Below are 25,024 nucleotides of genomic sequence, written 5' to 3'. Positions count from 1 at the left end.
CTTGGAGAGGTACATGTTTTCAAAGACTAAGAAGAAAAAAAAGAAACTCAAGCATGAAAAATGAAAACAATCCTCTTCTTTATGTAGACTTTTTTTATTCTTTTAAACAATATAGAGCTGCATCTGAGGCATTATTAAATCTGTGCTTGAAACCCAAACACTCGTATTCTGTTTATGACTGGCCCCTGTGTGGAATCCTAAGCAGTTAGTTAAGCAACCTAAGGGTCGTGATGATTCAACAATAAAATATACACATAATGAAAAGAAGTATGGCATCTGTTTTGACAGCTATGTGATATATTTACAGATTATTCATATTCACTGGGATATTATTTATAAGAGCAAAAGATTTATACAACTTAAATGTTCACATATAGGAAAGTTGTTAAAATTACAGAAAAGAATGGAATAATGAAATATGTATGTGAAGCTATATATATGAAATAGTACTCTATGTATTGATGTGGGAAAAGCTTCAAAATATATTATTAAGTGAAAGCGAGCATGGTGTTAAATAATGGACAGATGTGCTATCATTTTTTTTGAAAAGAGGGAAAGTAATAATTATTGCTTTGACTATGCATAAAAAATCATCTTTGGAAGGATAAAAAATACTAGTAACAGTGGCTACTTGTTGGGGTAAGGAATAGAAACAGGGGGAATGTGGAAATATTTGAGGAGGAATATTTCATTTTGTATTGTTATATATAAGCTCACATTTTGTGAGGAAATCACCCTTCTCACTCCCACTAGGACTCTGGCTCCTGCTCCAGCCTGCAGGTTTCTCCCCAACCTTACTCACACACACACAAACACACATAGGGGAATGCCTTTCTCAGCCCCACATAATAATCAAGAACTCTGGCAATTACCAGGAAACTCTAATATGAAGAGTACTAGCCCTCTGCAGGCAGTGTCACCATTCCACTGAGGTCAAGCAACAATCCTATGACCACCCATTACCATCTCCTTGAGGGCTGGAAATTCGTATCCAGATTAAAAAAATATTGTTAATTGGACTAATAAATGAGTAGACACTTTTTTTTTCCTGATTTGGGAAGGAAGAAAATTCACAGAATTATTTATATCCTCTCTTATAATGGAGAAAAAAATTAATATAATAATGGAGGAAATCATAATAGAATAAAACTCAAGAAATTTTAAAAATTTCTCAAAATTAGAGAATTAAAAAATGTTTTTTTTTCCCTACAGTAGAGTCGCAGGATAGAGAAGAAAAATAATAGTAATAGTTAGTGACAGTAATGATTATCAACATATGACAATCACTATGCTAAAAAGATTTTTGCAAATTATTTTATTCTTAGATCTATGCATTGAATAGAACCACTTAACTAACTCTCTTCTCTTCTCCCATTATACAACTTTCAGCAATAGTGTACAAAACTTAAAAAAAAAGCAAAATTAGAAATACCTTTTCCATTAATATTTGGACATATACAACTTAATTACCCTAGGTCAGAGTTTGTAGCAAGCTCTAATGGGAGACATTTAGGTCTGCATATAGAAAAGGACATTCTATTTTTCATGCCCTGATTAACTCCCTAGGTATGGGGATCATACCAGTTCATCACACTGCCCAATCGCTTAACAAAACTGAGGTCTCATTCTGTCTGGGCAAAGCCATGCCCACTTAAAATGATCCCTGTGCACAAACAACTGTCATCCACTAACTCACTGAAGTCTGAGTCATGTACACATTTGCACATTCATGAGCCAAAGAAAGGGAGCTAGATTGACTCCCTTTGGTAAAAATGATTGGCTTAAGCCACCTGGAGAGTAGGCCACTGATGTTCTTGATTATCCATATAGAAGCTAGGCTCCTACCCCCCACCCCCACCGTCTTGCTACATCCCCAAAGAAAACTGAAAGCTAGGGGCTCTTTTTTCATTAATTTATTTATTTGGAGGGTAATTACTTTACAATATTGTAGTGGTTTTGCCATACATTGACATGAGTCAACCATGGGTACATATGTGGCCCCTTCCTGAACCCCCCCCCACCTCCCTCCCTACCCCATCCCCCGGGGTGGTCCCAGTGAACTGGCTTTGAGTGCCCTGTTTCATGCATTGAACTTGGATCTATTTCACATATGGTAATATACATGTTTCAATGCTGTTCAATGAGCCCACCCTCATCTTCTCCCACAGAGTCCAAAAGTCTGTTCTTCATATCTGTGTCTCTTTTGCTGTATTGCATATAGAGTCATCGTTACCATCTTTCTAAATTCCATATTTGTGTGTTAATGTACTGTATTGGTGTTTTTCTTTCTGACTTACTTCTTGATAATTGCGTTTCAAAGTAGTGACTCACAGGTCCCTGAGAAATTTGTCCCTGGGTTCTAATAACAGGCTAGAAGAAAATTTGTACCTAAAAGGGGCAGAGAAAAGTTACGATTTTAAGTTTTCTAGGGTTCACTAAGAGTCAGACATGACTAAGCAACTTCACTTCCACTTTTCACTTTCATGCATTGGAGAAGGAAATGGCAACCCACTCCAGAGTTCTTGCCCGGAGAATCCCAGGGTCAGGGGAGTCTGGTGGGCTGCCGTCTATGGGGTCGCACAGGGTCAGACACGACTGAAGCGACTTAGCAGCAGCAGAGCAAATGCTCTAAAAAAAGAGAGGTCAAGAAACTAAAGACAGAAAGCCAGTTTGTTTGTTTTTTTTTTTAATTTAATCAAGCTGAGGGAAACCTTAAGGCCATCTTTGAAATAAGGGCATACACACCGAGGAAACCAGAATTGAAAGAGACACATGTACCCCAATGTTCATCGCAGCACTGTTTATAATAGCCAGGACATGGAAACAACCTAGATGTTCATCAGCAGATGAATGGATAAGAAAGCTGTGGTACATATACACAATGGAGTATTACTCAGCCGTTAAAAAGAATTCATTTGAATCAGTTCTGATGAGATGGATGAAACTGGAGCCGATTATACAGAGTGAAGTAAGCCAGAAAGAAAAACACCAATACAGTATACTAACACATATATATGGAATTTAGGAAGATGGCAATGACGACCTTGTATGCATGACAGGAAAAAAGACACAGATGTGTATTAACGGACTTTTGGACTCAGAGGGAGAGGGAGAGGGTGGGATGATTTGGGAGAATGGGAATTCTAACATGTATACTATCATGTAAGAATTGAATCGCCAGTACATGTCTGACGTAGGGTGCAGCATGCTTGGGGCTGGTGCATGGGGATGAGCCAGAGAGATGTTGTGGGGAGGGAGGTGGGAGGGGGTTTCATGTTTGGGAACGCATGTAAGAATTAAAGATTTTAAAATTTAAAAAATAAAAAAAATAAATAAATTTAAAAAAATTAAAAAAAAAAAGAAAGAAAGAAAAATAAAAAGCAAACAAAAATGCACCTAACATTATGAGCCCTGTATGAACTGGAATTTTTTACAAAAAAAAAAAAAAAGCCAGAGCTAAATCACATGATCCTTTTCACATTTTCTGTGGCTCACAGAAGTCACCCCTTTGGCTTATCCTATATATAACTGACCTCCATATCATATGGCTAATTTCTACCATCCTCTAGAGAGAGTCACCCTTAAATACAACTTCCTTCTAGACCTATCCCAACACATTTCTCCCTGATTCTTCACATTAAACCTGCTTCAAAGTGAACTTTCTGTCCTCACATTTTTTTTTCCTTCATTGCACCATCATCTTAATAGTTAAAATATAACTGATGTACAACTAAGATTATAGATTCTAAATATTTTGTAACAGTCCCCAACCTAGAGAACTAGGTCCAATCCTTAATAGTGTGATTCTACCCTCCTTTTCTAATTGTATTGTATTTGATAGTATCTGCTGACATGGGCTTCATTCTTCAGTCTACCAAAATACACTTGGAGCACACTGGTGCTGTTTTCACAGCTTTGTACCCTGGAAGCCTTTTTCTATTGGTCCAGAAAACTTAAATCTAACCCTCTCCTTCCTCCAAATCTCATACATCCACTCTTAAATCATATTTCCTCCCTTATCTTCTTAATACAATATTTGACGCAGTCCATGTGTTTTTTTTTGTTTTTTTTTTTTTTTTAAATTTTAAAATCTTTAATTCTTACATGCATTCCCAAACATGAACCCCCCTCCCACCTCCCTCCCCACAACATCTTTCTGGGTCATCCCCATGCACCAGCCCCAAGCATGCTGCATCCTGCGTCAGACATAGACTGGCGATTCAATTCACATGATAGTATACATGTTAGAATGTCATTCTCCCAAATCATCCCACCCTCTCCCTCTCCCTCTGAGTCCAAAAGTCCGTTATACACATCTGTGTCTCTTTCCCTGTCTTGCATACAGGGTCGTCATTGCCATCTTCCTAAATTCCATGTATATGTGTTAGTATACTGTATTGGTGTTTTTCTTTCTGGCTTACTTCACTCTGTATAATCGGCTCCAGTTTCATCCATCTCATCAGAACTGATTCAAATGAATTCTTTTTAACGGCTGAGTAATACTCCATTCAGCTTTCTTATCCATTCATCTGCTGATGAACATCTAGGTTGTTTCCATGTCCTGGCTATTATAAACAGTGCTGTGATGAACATTGGGGTACATGTGTCTCTTTCAATTCTGGTTTCCTCGGTGTGTATGCCCAGCAGTGGGATTGCTGGGTCATAAGGTAGTTCTATTTGCAATTTTTTAAGGAATCTCCACACTGTTCTCCATAGTGGCTGTACTAGTTTGCATTCCCACCAACAGTGTAGGAGGGTTCCCTTTTCTCCACACCCTCTCCAGCATTTATTGCTTGCAGATTTTTGGATCGCAGCCATTCTGACTGGTGTGAAGTGGTACCTCATTGTGGTTTTGATTTGCATTTCTCTAATAATGAGTGATGTTGAGCATCTTTTCATGTGTTTGTTAGCCATCCGTATGTCTTCTTTGGAGAAATGTCTATTTAGTTCTTTGGCCCATTTTTTGATTGGGTCGTTTATTTTTCTGGAGTTGAGCTGCAGAAGTTGCTTGTATATTTTTGAGATTAGTTGTTTGTCAGTTGCTTCATTTGCTATTATTTTCTCCCATTCAGAAGGCTGTCTTTTCACCTTGCTTATAGTTTCCTTTGTTGTGCAGAAGCTTTTAATTTTAATTAGATCCCATTTGTTTATTTTTGCTTTTATTTCCAGCATTCTGGGAGGTGGATCATAGAGGATCCTGCTGTGATTTATGTCTGAGAGTGTTTTGCCTATGTTCTCCTCTAGGAGTTTTATAGTTTCTGATCTTACATTTAGATCTTTAATCCATTTTGAGTTTATTTTTGTGTGCGGTGTTAGAAAGTGATCTAGTTTCATTCTTTTACAAGTGGTTGACCAGTTTTCCCAGCACCACTTGTTAAAGAGATTGTCTTTACTCCATTGTATATTCTTGCCTCCTTTGTCAAAGATAAGGTGTCCATATGTGTGTGGATTTATCTCTGGGCTTTCTATTTTGTTCCATTGATCTATATGTCTGTCTTTGTGCCAGTACCATACTGTCTTGATGACTGTGGCTTTGTAGTAGAGCCTGAAGTCAGGCAAGTTGATTCCTCCAGTTCCATTCTTCTTTCTCAAGATTGCTTTGGCTATTCGAGGTTTTTTGTATTTCCATACAAATCTTGAAATTATTTGTTCTAGTTCTGTGAAAAATGTGGCTGGTAGCTTGATAGGGATTGCATTGAATTTGTAAATTGCTTTGGGTAGTATACTCATTTTCACTATATTGATTCTTCCAATCCATGAACATGGTATATTTCTCCATCTATTAGTGTCCTCTTTGATTTCTTTCATCAGTGTTTTATAGTTTTCTATATATAGGTCTTTAGTTTCTTTAGGTAGATATATTCCTAAGTATTTTATTCTTTTCGTTGCAATGGTGAATGGAATTGTTTCCTTAATTTCTTTTTCTACTTTCTCATTATTCGTGTATAGGAATGCAAGGGATTTCTGTGTGTTGATTTTATATCCTGCAACTTTACTATAGTCATTGATTAGCTCTAGTAATTTTCTGGTGGAGTCTTTAGGGTTTTCCATGTAGAGGATCATGTCATCTGCAAACAGTGAGAGTTTTACTTCTTCTTTTCCAATTTGGATTCCTTTTATTTCTTTTTCTGCTCTGATTGCTGTGGCCAAAACTTCCAGAACTATGTTGAATAGTAGCGGTGAAAGTGGACACCCTTGTCTTGTTCCTGACTTTAGGGGAAATGCTTTCAATTTTTCACCATTGAGGATAATGTTTGCTGTGGGTTTGTCATAGATAGCTTTTATTATGTTGAGATATGTTCCTTCTATTCCTGCTTTCTGGAGAGTTTTTATCATAAATGGATGTTGAATTTTGTCAAAGGCCTTCTCTGCATCTATTGAGATAATCATATGGTTTTTATTTTTCAATTTGTTAATGTGGTGAATTACATTGATTGATTTGCGGATATTGAAGAATCCTTGCATCCCTGGGATAAGTCCATGTGTTTTTAAATTAATTTTTATTGGAATACAGTTGCTGTACACTGTCGTGTTCATTTCTACTGTACGGCAAAGTGAATCAACTGCATGCATGCATATATTCCCTCTTTTTTGGATTTCCTTCCCATTTAGGTCACCACAGAGCTGAGTAGTTTCCTGAGCTATACAGTAGGTCCTCATTATATATCTACTTTATATTCAGTATCAATAGTGTATATATATATATCAGTCCCAATCTTCTAATTCATCTCACCCACCCGCCAGTGTCCATGTTTGTTCTCCTCTGTGTCTTTATTTCTGCTTTGCAAATAAGATCATCTATACCATTTTTCTAGATGCCACATATATTCATTAATATATGATATTTGTTTTTCTCTGATTTAGTTCACTCTGTATGACATGATATAGCCACTATGAAGAACAATATGGAGAGTCTTTAAAAAACTAAAAATACAACCAGCAGAGTTCCAAAAGACAATGCTTATTGGAGCACTACTCACAACAGCCAGGACACGAAAGCAACCTAAATGTCCATCAGCAGAGGAATGGATAAAGAAAACATGCCTCATAGATACAATGGAATACTACTCAGCCATAAAAAGGAATGAATTTGGGTAACTTGTTTAGATTTGAATGGCCATCTTATGTTTTTAATACAAATAAATAAATAGTTCAGTCTTCCAGTATGTTTGCTTTCCCACAACTTACATCATTATTTCCCCTGTGTGCCTAAATTTAACATCTTCTGAACTGTAAATTGTTTAAAATGTCTTATTTTTATAATCCCTTGTAACTTATCACAAAGTCTGGTGCTGGGGTACAGCCCCGGTGGATCCAGAGAATTTGAAGTGGGATGGAGTCGGCGTCTGGGAAAGGATTATTTAATTAGAAATATAAAGAGATTAGGAAAGAATAGTGTAGTAGAATATTTAGAGGAGGAAAGAGGCTGTATTCCTTGGTTTACATAGAGAGCCAATAGAGCCCTGAGACAAGGGACTTGAACCGTCCACATAGGGCCACAGGCGCCCGCTTGAATAGTGGAGGGTGCCCCGCCTTGGGCTCCCTCTTGCGTGGGTCTTAGAAGTCCAGGCAAATAAGTAGACACGGCTAGCCTCTATGCCTTAGATGGGAATCAGCCAGAAAATAGCGTAAGAGAGAAAAGAAGACACGGGGGAACCAGTCTTTCCAGGAACTGGCCCATCCTTTATTGTCCAGAAAAGCTTTTTATACTTTTGGTTGTACATATAGATCAATGGATAATACAAAATTATGCAGTGTCAGCAGCCCTGACTCTTATTGAGACCAGGCTTTCTCTCCGCATACCTAGCTGTATACATAAGGCTTAGGTGATTTACATCATCTTCTGCCTAGGAGGCCTATTAGCATTTTACGGCCCTTTTCTGATAAGGGTCTGTCAACCAGAAAACTTATTTGCCTTAAAAGTGTTATTCTTACTAAAGTCTGGGGCCACTCTCAGAAAGCACTAATTAAGGGTACATTCTTACATAACAAGGACACAACAATTTATAACAAGGAAAGAGGAGTATAGTGATTTATAACAAAGAGAAAGTTCACTAACTCAAAAGTCTAGTGTTGTTAACATCAAAACTACTATATTCCTTTTTCTATATCCCAATTACATTGATTAATATCCTCCAGGTGCCTAAAAGATAAAGAATATGGAGGCCTGGCAGCAGTCATTGACTCAACAATGAAAACCCATCACCAATATAATTCTTAGCTCTTTAGAAAAGGCTCTATATCTTAAAGATGTTTTAAGCTGCATGCCTCTTGTGGTTGAGGGGCTGTAAACAATCACAAGTTGTAAAAGTCTCTAACTGTCAGGCAAGTTAGAGAGCCATCAGAGGGATTTGAGCTGAGATACTCCTTTTATATGCAGGAGACTGTTAACTGGAGCTCTAAGTTAACTCTTTCCAGAGAAAGGTGGTCGGGGATAGCCCCCTGTTATGTCAGAAGAGTGGAAAGCACAGTACAATAAAGCAGGTAGACTCTGGTTTTGGGGTAGATGCTCAGGAAAATCCAGGGGTACCCCTGTGATCTCAGCCTTTGCCTTTTGCCAGGACCCCTTCCTCATGACCTTTGCCACAGGTGGGATTCCCCATGCTGGGTCCGGGCAGTCTGGCACATATTAATTCCAAATAAGTAGTTGCAAAATACATTAAAAATAACTCTACATTCTGTTCATGAAAATGAAGGTGTTAGTCACTTAGTCATGTTTGACTCTTTGCAACCTCCCAGGCTCCTCTGTCCATGGAATTCTCCAGGCAAGATTACTGAAGTGAATTGTCATTTTCTTCTCCAGGGGATGTCCTAAAACCAGCATGGAACTCGAGTCACCTGTATTAACAGGTGGGTTCTTTACCATTTAGCCACAGGGAAGTTATCACTTCAAAAGTTTTGAGGTCAAAGCAATAGGAAAATAGTAGCTTGAATTACAGGAATTCCTCAGACTCTAAGTCACTAGGGTATGGAACTGTATTCAGTTGTACATCATGTGTAGTTTGGAAGGTGAAAATGATTTCTCAATAATTTTCCAAGAATAAATATAAGCCACAAGTAAAATATATTTGAAACAAGATGTGAATCTCATTCCAGATTATTCTTGCTGCTGCTGCTGCTAAGTCACATCAGTTGTGCCCGACTCTGTGCGACCCCAGAGATTGCAGCCCACCAGGCTCACCCGTCCCTGGGATTCTCCACACAAGAACACTGGAGTGGGTTGCCATTTCCTTCTCCAGTGCATGAAAGTGAAAAGTGAAAGTGAAGTCACTCAGTCATGTCCGACTCCTAGCGACCCCATGGACTGCAGCCTACCAGGCTCCTCCATCCATGGGATTTTCCAGGCAAGAGTACTGGAGTGGGGTGCCATTGCCTTCTCTGCCAGATTATTTTAAGGGGTGCTTAATTGATTAAAGTTATTATTTCAAATACTCCCCAATGACTGGCCAAAGTGTAATATTTTAAATCCAAGCACATGACAAAGAACTTGACCTTTATCCTGCTAGCATAGGACCATTTTTCATAAGATCCATAAGCTACCTCAGGTTGGTGTTAAGAGCTACATCCTTGCACAAGTCATAAAGCATATCTGCTCAGATTAAAACAAATTCAAGTTAGTTGCCTTCAACAATTTTAACTAAAGGTGTTAATGGAACTGCTATTCATCTATTTAAACAAGTATGTGGTGAATAAATCTGATTTCTTAAAGTGTATTCTGTGTGTGACTTACTTTTAAATTAAAAAGAATCAAAACTGTGGCAAATGCAATGGAAGTATATTTGTAATTCTAATGGCAGCATTTATATTTATTAAAATCAGAACTTATCATCTATAGTAATTCTTCCTTGAAGTAAGATTCTCTTGCATTACATGCTCAAGAAGCTGTGGGTCATCTCCTTGGTAACTAAGTGACAAAACAATTGCTACCTCATGGACCATAAAGAAGGCTGATCACCAAAGAATTGATGCTGTCAAACTGTGGTGGTGGAGAAGACTCTCAAGAGTCCCTTGGACAGCAAGGAGATCCAACCAGTCAATCCTAAAGGAAATCAAACCTGAATATTCATTGGAAGGACTAATACTGAAGCTGAAGCTCCAACACTTTGACCACCTGATGCAAAGAGCCAACTCATCAGAAATACCGTGGTGCTGGGAAAACTTGAGGGCAAGAGGAGGAGTGGGAAACAGAGGACGAGATGGTTGGAGGTCATTACGGACTCCATAGACATAAGTTTGAGCAAACTCCAGGAGATAGTGTAGGACAAGGAAGCCTGGTGTGCTATAGTCCATGGGGTTGCAAAGAGTTGGACACAACTTAGCGACTGAGCAATGAACAACATCCTCATGCTTGTACTTCCTCTCTAACATAAACCATAGCAAGATCCTCCATGACTGTATAATGTATCTATAGAATAGTACAATGGAAATAAAAACAAAAATAAGCAAATGGGACCCAATTAAACTTAAAAGTTTTTGCACAACAGAGGAAACTATAAGCAAGGTAAAAATACAACCCTCAGAATGGGAGTTGATAGTAAATGAAACAACTGGCAAATAATTAATCTCCAAAATATACAAGCTGCTCATGCAACTCAGTACCAGAAAAACAAACCCAATCAAAAAGTGACAGAAGATCTAAACAGGCATTTCTCCAAAGAAGACATACAGTTCAGTTCAGTTCAGTTGCTCAGTCATGTCCGACTCTTTGCAACCCCATGAAAATCCCCTGAGTTCACTCAAACTCACGTCCATTGAGTCAGTGATGCCATCCAGCCATCTCATCCTCTGTCGTCCCCTTCTCCTCCTTCCCCCAATCCCTCCCATCATCAGAGTCTTTTCCAATGAGTCAACTCTTCGCATGAGGTGGCCAAAGTACTGGAGCTTCAGCTTTAGCATCACTTCTTCCAATGAACACCCAGGACCGATCTCCGTTAGAATGGACTGGTTGGATCTCCTTGCAGTCCAAGGGACTCTCAAGAGTCTTCTCCAACACCACAGTTCAAAAGCAGATAATAAACACATGACTAGATGCCCAACATCATTAGTAGAGAAATGCAAATCAAAACTACAATGAAATTATCATCTCACACTGGTCAGAATGGCCATCATCAAAAAGTCTACAAACAGTAAATGTTGGAGAGGCTGTGGAAAAAAGGTAACCTTCTTACTCTGTTGGTGGGAATGCAAATTGATATAGCCACTATGGAGAATAGTATGGAGATTTCTTTTAAAAACTAGGAATAAAGCTACCATATGACCCAGCAATCCCACTACTGGGCATACACCCTGAGAAAACCAGAACTGAAAAAGACACAGGTACCTCTGTGTTCATTGCAACACTATTTACAATAGCCTGGGACATGGAAGCAACCTAGATGTCCATCAACACATGAATGTATAATGAAATTGTGGTACATATACACAATGGAATAGTTCTCAGCTATAAAAAGGAGCGTATTTGAGTCAGTTCTAATGAGGAGGATGGACGTAAAGCCTATTATACAGAGTGAAGTAAATCAGAAAGAGGAAGATAAATATTGTATATTAATGCATACATATGGAATCTAGAAAGGTAGAAGTGATGATCCTACTTGCAGGGTAGCAAAGGAGACATAGACATTTTGGACACGCTGGGGAAAGGAGAGGGTGAGATGATAAGAGAGAATAGCACTGAAACATATACATTACCGTATGTAAAATAGATAGCCAGTGGGAATTCAATGTATGATGCAGGGAACCCAAAGCCAGGGCTTTATGACAACCTAAGTGGGTGAGATGGGGAGGGAGATGGAAAGGGTGTTCAAGAAGGAGGGGACATATGTATACCTAAATGCTGATTCATGTTGATGTATGGTGATAACCATCACAATACTATGAAGTAATTATCCTGTAGTCAAAAAAAAATTCCTCAACAAAATTACAATTAAAAATGATATGCTAGCCAATCATAAATTGAATGAAATAAATCAGAAAAAATAAGAGAATCAAACTGATAGCTTATTACGGAACTAATACATCAAGATGTGATCTTTCTGTTTGAAACAGTGAGCTAAAGGATTCCACTTATAATGATAATACTAAAGGTTAAAATCTTAAGAAAAATCTTAACAAAGATGTGCAGAATATATCTGGAAAGGAATTTAAGACTTTCCAGGAAAACACAAAAAGGAGAGAAACAACAAGGCCACTATGAACATGAACAACATACAGCCACTATGGAGAACAGTATGGAGATTTCTTAAAAGACTAGGGATAAAGTTTTTGAAAACCAGATAATGGTTTTCTCCAGTGAGTTATAATGTTCAATATGATTTCAATAAAATCCCAACCAGAACACTTTTAAAGCACCAAAATAATAGTAAAGTTTATGTGGAAATTTATCTGTGCAAATGGGGGAGTTCTGAAGAAGAAACTTACATTATTTTGCTTAAAATTATTATGAACTATTTCATACATATGAAATATTCATGATATGTAAAATATAAAGCCAAATAAAACACTACCCAGCTTAATAAATTAAGCATTATCCATAGTCTTTCTCCAGTATTATTCTCTCCCTTATATCCAAGAGATTTCAAAAAGTCATATGATTTATACTTCCCAACAAACCACTCAGTCCTAAAGGAAATCAACCCTGAAATTCAATGCAAGGACTGATGCTGAGGGTGAAGCTCCAATATTTTGGCCACCTGATGCAAAGAGCAGACCCATTGGAAAAGATCCTGATGCTGGGAAAGATTGAAGGCAGGAGGAGAAGGGGACAACAGAGGATTAGATGGTTGGATGGCATCACCGACTCGATGGACATGAGTTTGAGAAAGCTCGGGGAGTTGGTGATGGACAGGGAGGCCTGGCGGGCTGCAGTCCATGGGGTCGCAAAGAGTCAGACATCACTGAGTGACTGAACAGAACATTCCTTCAGACCCGTCTCCATCTCCATTGCAAATCCTGTCAGGCTCGCCTCTTACTATAGCCACAGAGGAGGCAGACAGGACAGTGGAGGCTTTGTCAAGCTGTGTGCAGGTGTGCCATTACTGATTGGAGCGTAAAGGGAGGCCCCTGATGATGCCACCCACAGATGCAGACGTGATAATGCCTCCAAAGAGGAGAGTTTTGAAAGACGTTTTATGAGACGTCTCACAAGGCCCAATGGGATGTAGAACAAGCAAAGTGCAGTAGTAATCCTACTTGGCTGTTTCACTCACTTGCCCACCCACACAAAAGCAATTAGGTCTTTGTCTTCATCTCAGGTCTCTGGACAATATATACTAGGCACATAGCTTTCTTTTTTTCTTTTTAAAAAATATGGCTATTTATTTATGTTTAGTTTGCCCCCTGCCTGAATTTTCCAAATGATATAAATTCTTTCAAGTGTTTTGGGACTTAATTTATCCTGCAGTGCAAGTTCAATATTTGTAAATGTGTTATATCCTTCAAAAGAATAAATATTCTCCAATTTTTATGGAGAAAAAATTTTATGCGGTTCTAAGTCTGGCCTATTAGATGTTTTTGACACTCACTTCTCTCACTTTTCTTAGACTCCTCTAGTGTCTGATAATTTCCCTTCCTCTTTTGATCAGCCTTTATTTTTTTTCTTAAAGAAACATATCTATATAAACATATATAGATAGGGATATACACAGATAAATATATTCACCTGGTCTTCCCAGGTGGCACACTGATAAATAATCTGACTGTCCATGTAGGAGACACAGGAGACACAGGTTCAATCTCTGGGTCTGGAAAATCCCTTGGAAAAGAAAATGCAGCCCAATCCAATATTCTTGCCTAGAAATTTCCATGGACGAAGGAACCTGGTAGGCTATAGTCTATAGGGTTGCAAGGAGCTGGACATGACAGAACAACTGAGCACTTACACCTATATTCACCCCACCCCGCAATTTTAAGAACCATATGGTAAAAATGAAGCACTTTTTCCCTCTCGCTTTCTCAGGAAATACATAGGAGAAGTGAAAGTGAGCTACACATGTTTTCAACTATTTATTTTAATTATCAAAGATGTACACCTCATTGTAAAGTGAAAGTGAAAGTCGCTCAGCCATGTCTAACTCTTTGCTGCCCCATGGACTATGCAGTCCATGAAATTCTCCAGGCCAGGATACTGGAGTCGGTAGCCTTTCCCTTCACCAGGGGACCTTCCCAACCCAGGGGTCAAACCGAGGTCTCTGGCATTGCAGGCAGATTCTTTACCAGCTGAGCCACAAAGGAAGCCCTCTCACTGTGAATACAAAAGCAAATTGATAAAAATATACAGAATAATGAAGAGTTACACTTCATCATAGTCTTTTTTTTAACTTTTTATTTTTACTTTATTTTACTTTATAAGACTATATTGGTTTTGCCATACATTGACATGAATCCACCATGGGTGTACATGCGATCCCAAACATGAACTCCCCTCCCACCCCACTTTCCAATGTATAAATACTTCCTTCACAATGAAGTATAATCACTAATTATAAACTTGATACATCAATATTCCTTAGATATGAAGGCTAACTTTAAAATAAAAATAAAATAATACTTATACTAAAATGAGGACAACTGCCAGAAAAAGAAACAATTACATTGAAGGTACGATCACAGTGACTCACATTCTCAAGTTGGAATCAACTCTTAGACCTGGATTGTTTTCAAATGCTCAGTTGCACCCCTCAGCCTTACTCTCATCCCCAAGTACATTGCAGTTAACCACTACCATGGTTGCAGGAATCAAGCCCCAGAGGATTACAGTGCAGATTTAAAAGCAAGTAATGAAAGAGAGAGGCTTCCCAGGCAGCTCAGTGGTAAAGAATCAGCCTGCCAATCAGGAGACAGAAGTCTGATCCCTGGCTCAGGAAGACACCCCAGAGAAGGAAATGGCAACCCACTCCAGTATTCTTGCCTGGAAAATCCCATGGACAGAGCTGGTGGGCTACCAACCATGGGGTCGCAAAAGTGTCAGACACAACCTAGCAAATAGACAACAACAATGAAAGAAACACAAAATAGAAGACAAAGGGAAAAGCCACATTTTTCAACCATTAGTCTGCACCAGATTCACCAGGAGGACTTGCTCAACACAGGTAGGTGGGAGGGGAACCAGGCCCAGAGTTTCTAACTCAGTACGTCTTAGAGGGGCCTAAAATGTGCATTTTTAATAAGTTTCCAGGTGATGTTGATGCTGCTGGTCTAGAAAATTAGTCTAGGCTTGAGAGTAGAGCTCTTCGAGTTGTGGTCCACAGACCTGGCTCAGTTTCTGAACTGTTATTACATACCTGTGAAGAGAAAACATTCAGAGTAAAAATGTAAGAGTTTTTAACAACATGCTTGAGTAATTCTGTGTCTGTTATATTTAACAATACATAGTCTGAAGGCATATTTTCAATTTTTTTTGTTTTAGTTTAGTTTTTCCTCTCTAGAAATTAATTTTTGTCGTATTTCATAAACGTATTGTTCCATGCTGCGTCAACAGCAAAAACCAACTTGTTCTTCTCTGCAGATAGTTTGAGGTGCGCTGGGCACACTGATCAGTGATAAAATATCTATTCAACACATACAGTAGTACATGAGTAGACACGGAAGAAATGTGAGTAGTGAGTACCTAGACCAGACATCAATGTTAAGAATGAGTCTCCCATCACAGAAGCAATGAAAGGAGAAGCACCTACATGAGAGAACCATAACTATGAGAGTTTGAGGGATCGTAAAATCACTTAATGTAACTCACACATCTCATAGACACAACTTCCACTCCACTAGTCAAGTTCAATGAGTGTAAGCAAATAAAGCTGGTAGGCAATGTATCGGGGCTTCCCCTGTGGTTCAGCTGGTAAAGAGCCCACATGCCAATGCAAGAGACACAAGAGATATAGGTTTAATTCCTGGGTTGCGAAGATCCCCTGAAGAAGGAAATGCCAGCCCTTACCAGTATCCTTGCCTGAAAAACTCCATGGATAGAGATCCCAGCAGGCTATAGTCAATGGGGTTGCAAAAAGTGAGACACAATTTAACACACATGCATGCATGTGTGCGCGTGCACACACACACACACACACACACACACACACACAGAGGCAATGCCTTATAATCAAAAGCTCTATGATGTGAGTATATTCATCCTAAGTTTAGAGACTGGGAAACTGAACTCCAGATCATTCATAGTATTTCTCAAAGCTCATTAAGAACAGACTCAGTTCTCATTCAAAATTTCTTTCCAGTAAACATTATAAATCCACAGTTTATATGGAATTGAACAAGTAATGGTAGGATACATTAGTTTGCTGTCCTCAAAATGCTTTATGAAATTATACTGTTAGTTTATTTCCCAGTAATTTTTGCCAGTAGCAAGATTAGTTTTCACAAGTGAATCCATAATATTGTTCAGCAAAAATCAATTCCTGTGGTCAACTTAGAATGTAACAAAATGCTTAGACTTCCTGCTTTAGGACATTTTCTAAAGTACAATCAGTGTATAGAAAGTATACTATTACTTTCCAATAAACCATAGCATCTTCTTAAACAATTTTGTACACCTTAGTATCCTGAACTATTTAAAATTCATCATTTACCTTTCCTCTAGATGCCTTTCCTTTCTGAAATATAGTTTATTTCTTTAAAAATTCTGCATAAGCAAGAATAAATGACTTAGAATACATTAATATTCTATGCACATCATTTACACATATTTTTACTTTTTTCTCTAGAATCATCTAGACAGCAATCTTTAGTGCAGTGATCCAAGTAATATGTTACTCTAGTACAGACAGTATAAAATTTCCTGCAATTCTGATGCTGCAAATGTTTTGTGTAATGATTTTCTATGATAGTGAAGTAGATTGAACAGAAATAAATAAGCATTGGTCTTTCAGAATTAACGGTTTAAAACTGTGTAAAATATAGGGGGATCTTCACTGACCTTCATCCAGCCTTATTTTGTGCCTCTTAGCAACCAGAATTTAATACTTCCTGTCTTAATTACCTAGTAAGCTCCCTAAGCATCAAACCACACAATGATGTCACAAGATCCCCCCTGACTTCTTAAAATATTAGTAAGTTCATAACAGAGAATTGGCAAGTAAGGAGACAAAAATGTAAATCAAATAACGAAAATGAGATGCTTTGATGTTTACTCTATATTTTCCAATCATAGCAACTATTTAAAGGATCACTTTTTCTTTTTTCCCCCTTAAAATTATATTAACATGAAACTCCTTCATATATATATATATATATATATATAATATATATAATATAGAGTTCAAATCATCAGAAACCAAAGATGTTAAATAAAAACATATTTTTCTGATGTGGATGTGGGGAAGTAGAGACAGAATTAATCTAGTGCCCATGTCAAACCACTTGGTAATTATTTTCAGTATCACCTGTATATGTCTAAATGATATAAAAAGGGCAGTTAAATAGAAACAAATAATCTACTACTGAAACTTTGTAAACCCTTTCAAGGGGATAATTTTATATTTACTAAATTTTTTTAGAATGCAATCAGGGAAATAAACAGAAAAGCCATAAATTCCCAACTTTTTCCAAGGAAGTATTACTTAATCTTTAAAAAGATACAGCTTTAAATAATTATTTAAATTGTAGCTCATTTCTACAATATTTTTAATGAATTAAATGGTTTTTAAAACTAACAGGGGATACTAACACAAATAAGATTTCAAATAAGTGTCACATAAATATATACCTATGTGATATAAAACAGAAACACTAAAATCAATAGCAACTCTATTAAAATAGTAAGAAATTTCTCCTCATATTTATATTTCTTGTGACTTTCCAGCATAACTATTTCAGTACAAGATGAATTTTTATTATTCAAGTAGATTTAATGCAAATATTCTATGTTCAGTTCAGTTCAGTTGCTCAGTCATGTCCGACCTTTTGCGACCCCATGAATCGCAGCATGCCAGGCCTCCCTGTCCATCATCAACTCCCAGAGTTCACTCAAACTCACATCCATCCAGTCAGTGATGCCATCCAGCCATCTCATCCTCTGTCATCCCCTTTTCCTCCTGCCCCCAATCCCTCCCAGCATCACAGTCTTTTCCAATGAGTCAACTCTTCACATGAGGTGGCCAAAGTACTGGAGTTTCAGCTTCAGCATCATTCCTTCCAAAGAAATCCTAGGGCTGATCTGCTTCAGAATGGACTGGTTGGATCTCCTTGCAGTCCAAGGGACTCTCAAGAGTCTTCTCCAACACCACAGTTCAAAAGCATCAATTCTTCAGTGCTCAGCCTTCTTCACAGTCCAGCTCTCACATCCATACATGACCACTGGAAAAACCATAGCCTTGGCTAGACAGACCTCATTGAGCAAAGTAATGTCTCTGCTTTTGGATATGCTATCTAGGTTGGTCATAACTTTCCTTCCAAGGAGTAAGCGTCTTTTAATTTCATGGCTGCTGTCACCATCTGCAGTGATTTTGGAGCCCCCCAAAATAAAGTCTGACACTGTTTCCACTGTTTTCCCATCTATTTCCCATGAAGTGATGGGACCCAGAAGCCGTGATCTTCGTTTTCTGAATGTTGAGCTTTAAGCCAACTTTTTCACTCTCCTCTTTCACTTTCATCAAGAGGCTTTTTAGTTCCTCTTCACTTTCTGCCATAAGGGTGGTGTCATCTGCATATCTGAGATTATTGATATTTCTCCTGGAAATCTTGATTCCAGCTTGTATTTCTTCCAGCCCAGTGTTTCTCATGATGTACTCTGCATAGAAGTTAAATAAGCAGGGTGACAATATGCTGCCTTGACGTACTCCTTTTCCTATTTGGAACCCGTCTGTTATTCCATGTCCAGTTCTAACTGTTGCTTCCTGACCTGCATGTTATGATTACTTAAATGTTAAAAAATTAGCTTCTCCACATTCATCAAACAAAGTGAAAATCTAATAATACAACAGATTACACATTCTAAACATGGGACAAACTGCATAATTAGAAAGAATCATATCATTGTCATTGTCTTTAAGTATTATCTGTTTCTGAACTAAGCTTTCATGTCTTTTAGCAGATCTGTAAAATTCCATTGAGTTCATTCATTCATTCACTGCTACCCTCTCCAGCATGGTTAATGTCTTCTGTTCACTGATTTATTACTCAGAAGGATTGTATTGAGGGGGATGGGACGGATGGAACAGGGAAGTTCAATGGAAGAGATTTTGAGAATGGCAACAGAAAGAAGAAGTAGGGGAGGCTGGAGTAAATGTTGAATTCTTGAAAATATCACAGCTGGAAAATGTTAAATCGACCTTTAGTTTGCATCCATGACAATAAAACGATTAACAACTCCAAGTGCTCCCACTGTAATTTTACAATAATTTAAAGATTTTGGATGTAAAAACTCAGGGAATACCAACTATTTATTGGGGAAATTGAAACAAAAGTAAAATAAGCTTTCTTAAATATTTGAAATAGTATGAATTAGTCATTTGGGGAGAGGTTACTTTAGAAAATAAGCCACTAGGAAGAGATGGTCTCAAGATGGTGAAGTACGAGGACCCTAAGGTCAACTCCTTCCATGAACACACCAAAATAAAACTAGATATATGATAACTCTCCCTTTGAGAATGACCTGAAGATTAGTGGAATGGCTTTTACAACTAAGGATATTTTTTTTAAAAGCAAAATGGAGGTGAAGAGAAATGAACTGGTCATGACCCACAGCACCAGCAGATACGCCAAAAGAGGATATTGCAAACTAGGGGATATCACAAACTATCCCTAAGGAGCAAGAGGTTCAATCCCCACATTGGGAACCCCAGCCCTGGGGTCTAGTACTGAGGAAAAAGTGGAGCTTACAACTAGGAGAACCAAAGAGCTGTAGGGAGGTTTTAAAGAATGCACATATATCCTCACCCCAAGTTTCAGTGCAGTGGTAGTAAAGTGGAAAAGTGCCTGGTGCTCTGGCTGGACTGTCAAGACCACCCCAAAATGTCCCACAGCCTGTACCAGTTTCTGACTCTAACATCCCACCCTACCTCCACCAAGACACCTGCCAGCAAACCCAAAGAGAAGTTACAGCTCACACTGGGCTCCAGCACTATCTCCTCAGGTTCCAGGTCTGCCCCCACTAAGGCAGGAACCACCAGTGCACCCTGGAAGAAGCCCTGTCCTACCACAACTCCAGCTCATCCTTGCTAAGGTGATGGCCCAGTATATCCAAGGAAAAGTCCCAACCCACAGTGGCTTCAGATCCAGCCCTCCTACCAAAGCCACTGGGCATACGCAGCCTACACACAAGGATGCTTCCACAAAAGGATACATCTCCGAGACCAGGTAAATAATTGTTTCATCTAATTTCATACAGACAAAAAAAAAGTCAAACAAAATGAGAAGACAGAGGAATATATTTCAAATGAAAAAATAGGAAGAAAATCAGGGGAAGAAAAACACATAATAATATAATGAAACAGATAGCAAGTTACCTGATGAATTCAAAACAATTGTCATAAAAAAGGAATTTAGGAAAAAAAAAAAAAAAAAAACAAGAGAAAGACAGACACAACCCCAACAAAGAATTAGAAAATGTAAAAAATAACCAGAGGTGAAGAGTACAATGACTGAAATGAAAAATTCAGTAGAAGGAATCAACAGCAGATTAGGTGATTAGGTGATACAGCAGAACGCATAAGTGACCTGGAAAAACGAAGAGTGGAAATCACCTAAATTAGAAGAGCAAAAAGAAAAAGAAAAAAAAAACATTAATCAAGATATTTTAAGGGAATTCTGAGATATAAGATATACCAACATTCACATTTAGGGGGGGGTCCCAGAATGAGAAAAGAGAGAAGGGCAGAAAATGTGGCTGATGAGATAATGGCTGAAATTTCCCTAATCTGAAGAAGGAAACAGCTATCCCAGGTCCAAGAAGACAAAAAGTCCCAAACAGGAGAATCAATTACTAGGAATTATATTGATCCAGTAATCAATAAGCTATCAACAAAATCCAGGACCAGATAGCTTCATATGGAAATCCTATCAAACATTCAAAGAAGAATTAAAATATAAGCTTCTCAAATTATTTCAAAAGGTTAGAAGAGAACACACTTCCAAACTCATTCCATGAGGTCTCATTATTCAGATACTAAAACCAAATAAAAATCCTACCAAAGTTGGAGGGGGGGGAATACAAGCCAATATCCTTGATGAACATAGATGCAAATATCCTCAACAAAATATTAGGCAACCGAATTCAACAATACATTAAAAGGATCATATATCATGATCAAGTGGGATTTATTCCAAGAATGCAAGGATGGTTCGGTATCTTCAAACCAACATAACACACCACATCAACAAGACAAATGACAGATATTATACAATCACCTCAGTAGATACAGAAAAATCAATATGTTGATTTTTTTGTTGACAAAACTCAACATCTTTTTTAAAATTAATTTATTTACTTAATTGGAGGCTAATTACTTCACAATATTGTAGTGGTTTCTGCCATACATTGACACGAATCAGCCACGGGTGTACATGTGTCCCCCATCCTGAACCCTCCTCCCACCTCGCTCCCCACCCCTTCCTTCACGGTTGTCCCAGTGCACCAGCTTTGAGTGCCCTGTTTCATGCATCGAACTTGGACTGGTCATCTATTTCACATATGGTAATATACATGTTTCAGTGCTATTCTCTCAAATCATCCCACCCTCGCTTTCTCCCACAGAGTCCAAAAGTCTGTTCTTTGTATCTGTGTCTCTTTTGCTGTCTCACATATAGGGTCACCATTACCATATTTTAAAATTTTATATATATATATGTGTGTGTGTGTGTGTGTTAATATATTGTGTTTGTGTTTCTTTCTGACTTACTTCACTCTGTATAATAGGCTCCAGTTTCATCCACCTCATTAGAACTGATTCATATGTGTTCTTTTTAATAGCTGAGTAATATTCCACTGTGTATATGTACCATAGCTTTCTTATCTATTCTTCTGACAATGGACATCTAGGTTGCTTCCATGTCCTGGCTATTGTAAACAGTGCTGTGATGAACATTGGGGTACACGTGTCTCTTTCAATTCTGCCTTCCTCGGTGTGTATGCCCAGCAGTAGTATTGCTGAGTCATATGGCAGTTCTATTTCCAGGTTTTTAAGGAATCTCCACACTGTTCTCCATAGTGGGTGTACTAGTTTGCATTCCTACCAACAGTATAAGAGGGTTCCCTTTTCTCCACACCCTCTCCAGCATTTATTGTTTGTAGAATTTTTGATAGCAGCCATTCTGAGCATGAGATGGTACCTCACTGTGGTTTTGATTTGCATTTCTCTGATAATGAATGATGTTGAGCATCTTTTCATGTGTTTGTTAGCCATCTGTATGTCTTCTTTGGAGAAAAGTCTGTTTAGTTCTTTGGCCCATTTTTTGATTGGGTCATTTATTTTTCTGGTGTTGAGTTGCATGACCTGCTTGTATATTTTTGAGATTAATTCTTTGTCTTTGCTTCATTTGCTACTATTTTCTCCCATTCTGAAGGCTGTCTTTTCACCTTGCTGTAGTTTCCTTCATTGTGCAAAAGCTTTTAAGTTTAATTAGTTTCCATCTGTTTATTTTTGCTTTTATTTCCATTTCTCTGGGAGGTGGGTCATAGAAAATCCTGCTGTGATTTACGTCAGAGTAAAACTCAACACCTATTCATGAAAAATTCTCAACTAAATTGGTATAGAAACAATATATCTCAACATAATGTAAGTCATTTATGACAGACCTACAGCTAACATCATACTTGATGGTAAAAGCTGAAAGCATTTCCTCTAGCATGAGCAACAAAACAAGGATACCCCCTCTTGCCGTTTCTATTCAACACAGTATTCAACACAGTAAGTTCTAGTCACAAGACTTCCAACCAGATAAGAAAAAGAAACAAATGACATCCAAATTGAAAGGGAAGCAGTAGAACTGTCACTATTTGCAATTGATGTGATAATATTTATAGTGAATCCTAAATAACGCCACCAAAAAACTGTTAGAAAAAATGAATTTAGTAAAGTTGCAGGATAGAAGATTAACATACAGAAATCTGTTGCAGTTCTATACTTTAATAGTGAATGATCACAAAGAGAATTCAAGAAAATAAACTCATTTTCTATCAAGTCAAGAACAAAACAGCAAGGAATAAATTTAACTAAGGGGATGAAAGATCTGTTGTACTCTGAAAAACGTAAGACATTGGTGAAAAAAGTTGAAGACAATGTAAGTAAATGGAAAGCTATTTCATATTGTCGGATTGAAAGAATTAGTACTTTTTAAATGTCTATACTGCCCAAAGCAATCTACAGATTCAACAAAATCCCATGGAATTCAAGAAAAATACCCATGGCATATTTCACAGAACTAGAACATATGATCCTAAAATGTGTATAGAAACACAAAAGGCCCTGGGTAGCCAAAGCAATCTTGGCTAAAGGACAAATCTGACAGCATCATGCTCTCTGACTTCAAAGCATCCTACAAGCCATATAATTCAAAACAGCACGATACGGGCACAAAAACATACACATAAATCAATGGAACAAAACAGAGTACAGAAGTAAATCCATGGACATATAGTCATTTCAACAGAGACAAGAATATACAATAGGTAAAAGAGTGTCTCTTTAATAAGTGGTATTAGGGAAATTGGACAACTACACATAAAAAAATAAAACAAACATTTTCTCATGCCATATATAAAAATAAACCAAAATTGATTACAGACTGAAACACAAGACAGAAAAGCTAAAACCAGAACAGCCCTAGGGGGAAAAAAAATACACAGTATTCTCTTTTACCCTAGAGTAAGAAAAATTTGTATGTGTTTGTCTCTTCAGGCAAGAGAAATAAAAGCAAAAATAAACAAATAGAACCTAATCAAACTTAAGAGCTTTGGCATAGTGAAGGAAACCATTAACTAAACAAAAGGCCACTTTCTTATTGGGAAAAATCTACCTACAATATATCCAGAAAAGGGATTACTAACCAAAATATATAAAGCAGGAAGTCCCAGATTCTGGGATCTAATGCCTGATGATGCGAGGTGGGGCTGATGTAATAATAACAGAAAGAAGGTGTACAATAAATGTAATACATCTGAATTATTCTAAAACCACTCCCATCCCCTGGTCCATGGAAAAACTTTTCCATGACACCAGTCTCTGGTGCCAAAAATGTCTGATAACAGCTGATATAAAGAATCCAGACAACTCCCTATTAAAAAAAAAATAGTACAATAGCCCATTTAAACAATGAGTAGAACAACTTCCCTGGTGGTGCAGTGGCTAAGAATCTGCCTGCCAATGAAGCAAACAAGGGTTCAGTCCCTGGTCCAGGAAGATTCCACGTGCTGTGGAGTAACTAAGCCTATGCGTCACAACTGCTGGACTGACACTCCAGGGCCCGCAAGCCCCAAGTACTGAGCTCTCCTTCCACTTAAACCTGTGCTCCACAACAGGAGAAGCCACGGCAGTGAGAAGCTCGTGCACCACAATGAAGAGCAGCCTCCACTCACTGAAAGCAGAAAAAAACCCTCAAAGCAATGAGGACCCAGCCCAGCCAAAAACTAACTAATGGATTAATTTTAAAAATGAGCAGAAGACATTAATAGGCAATTATTTTTCCCAAAACAATACATACAGATACCCAACAGGCACATGAAAAGAGGCTCAATATCACTAAAACTACAATGAAATATTACCTCACACCTGTCAGAATGGCTATTATTAAAAACACAAAAAATAACAAGAGTTGGCGAGGATGTAGAGAAAAACAAAACAAAACCCTCCTACACTGTTGGTAGGAATGTAAATTGGCAGAGTTACTGTGGAAAACAACATGGAGTTTCCTCAAAACATTGGAAATATGACTACCATACAATCTACTCCTGTTATTTATCTGAAGAAACAAAAACTCTAATTTGAAAAGATATGTATACCCCAATGTTCATAGCACCATTATTTACTATGCCCAAGATATGGAAACAACAACCTGTTTGTCCATCAATGGATGAATGGATAAAGAA

This window comes from Ovis canadensis, chromosome 4, assembly GCF_042477335.2.
Source record: "Ovis canadensis isolate MfBH-ARS-UI-01 breed Bighorn chromosome 4, ARS-UI_OviCan_v2, whole genome shotgun sequence".
Classification (NCBI taxonomy): Eukaryota; Metazoa; Chordata; class Mammalia; order Artiodactyla; family Bovidae; genus Ovis; species Ovis canadensis.
Note: the sequence above shows the minus strand (reverse complement) of the source record.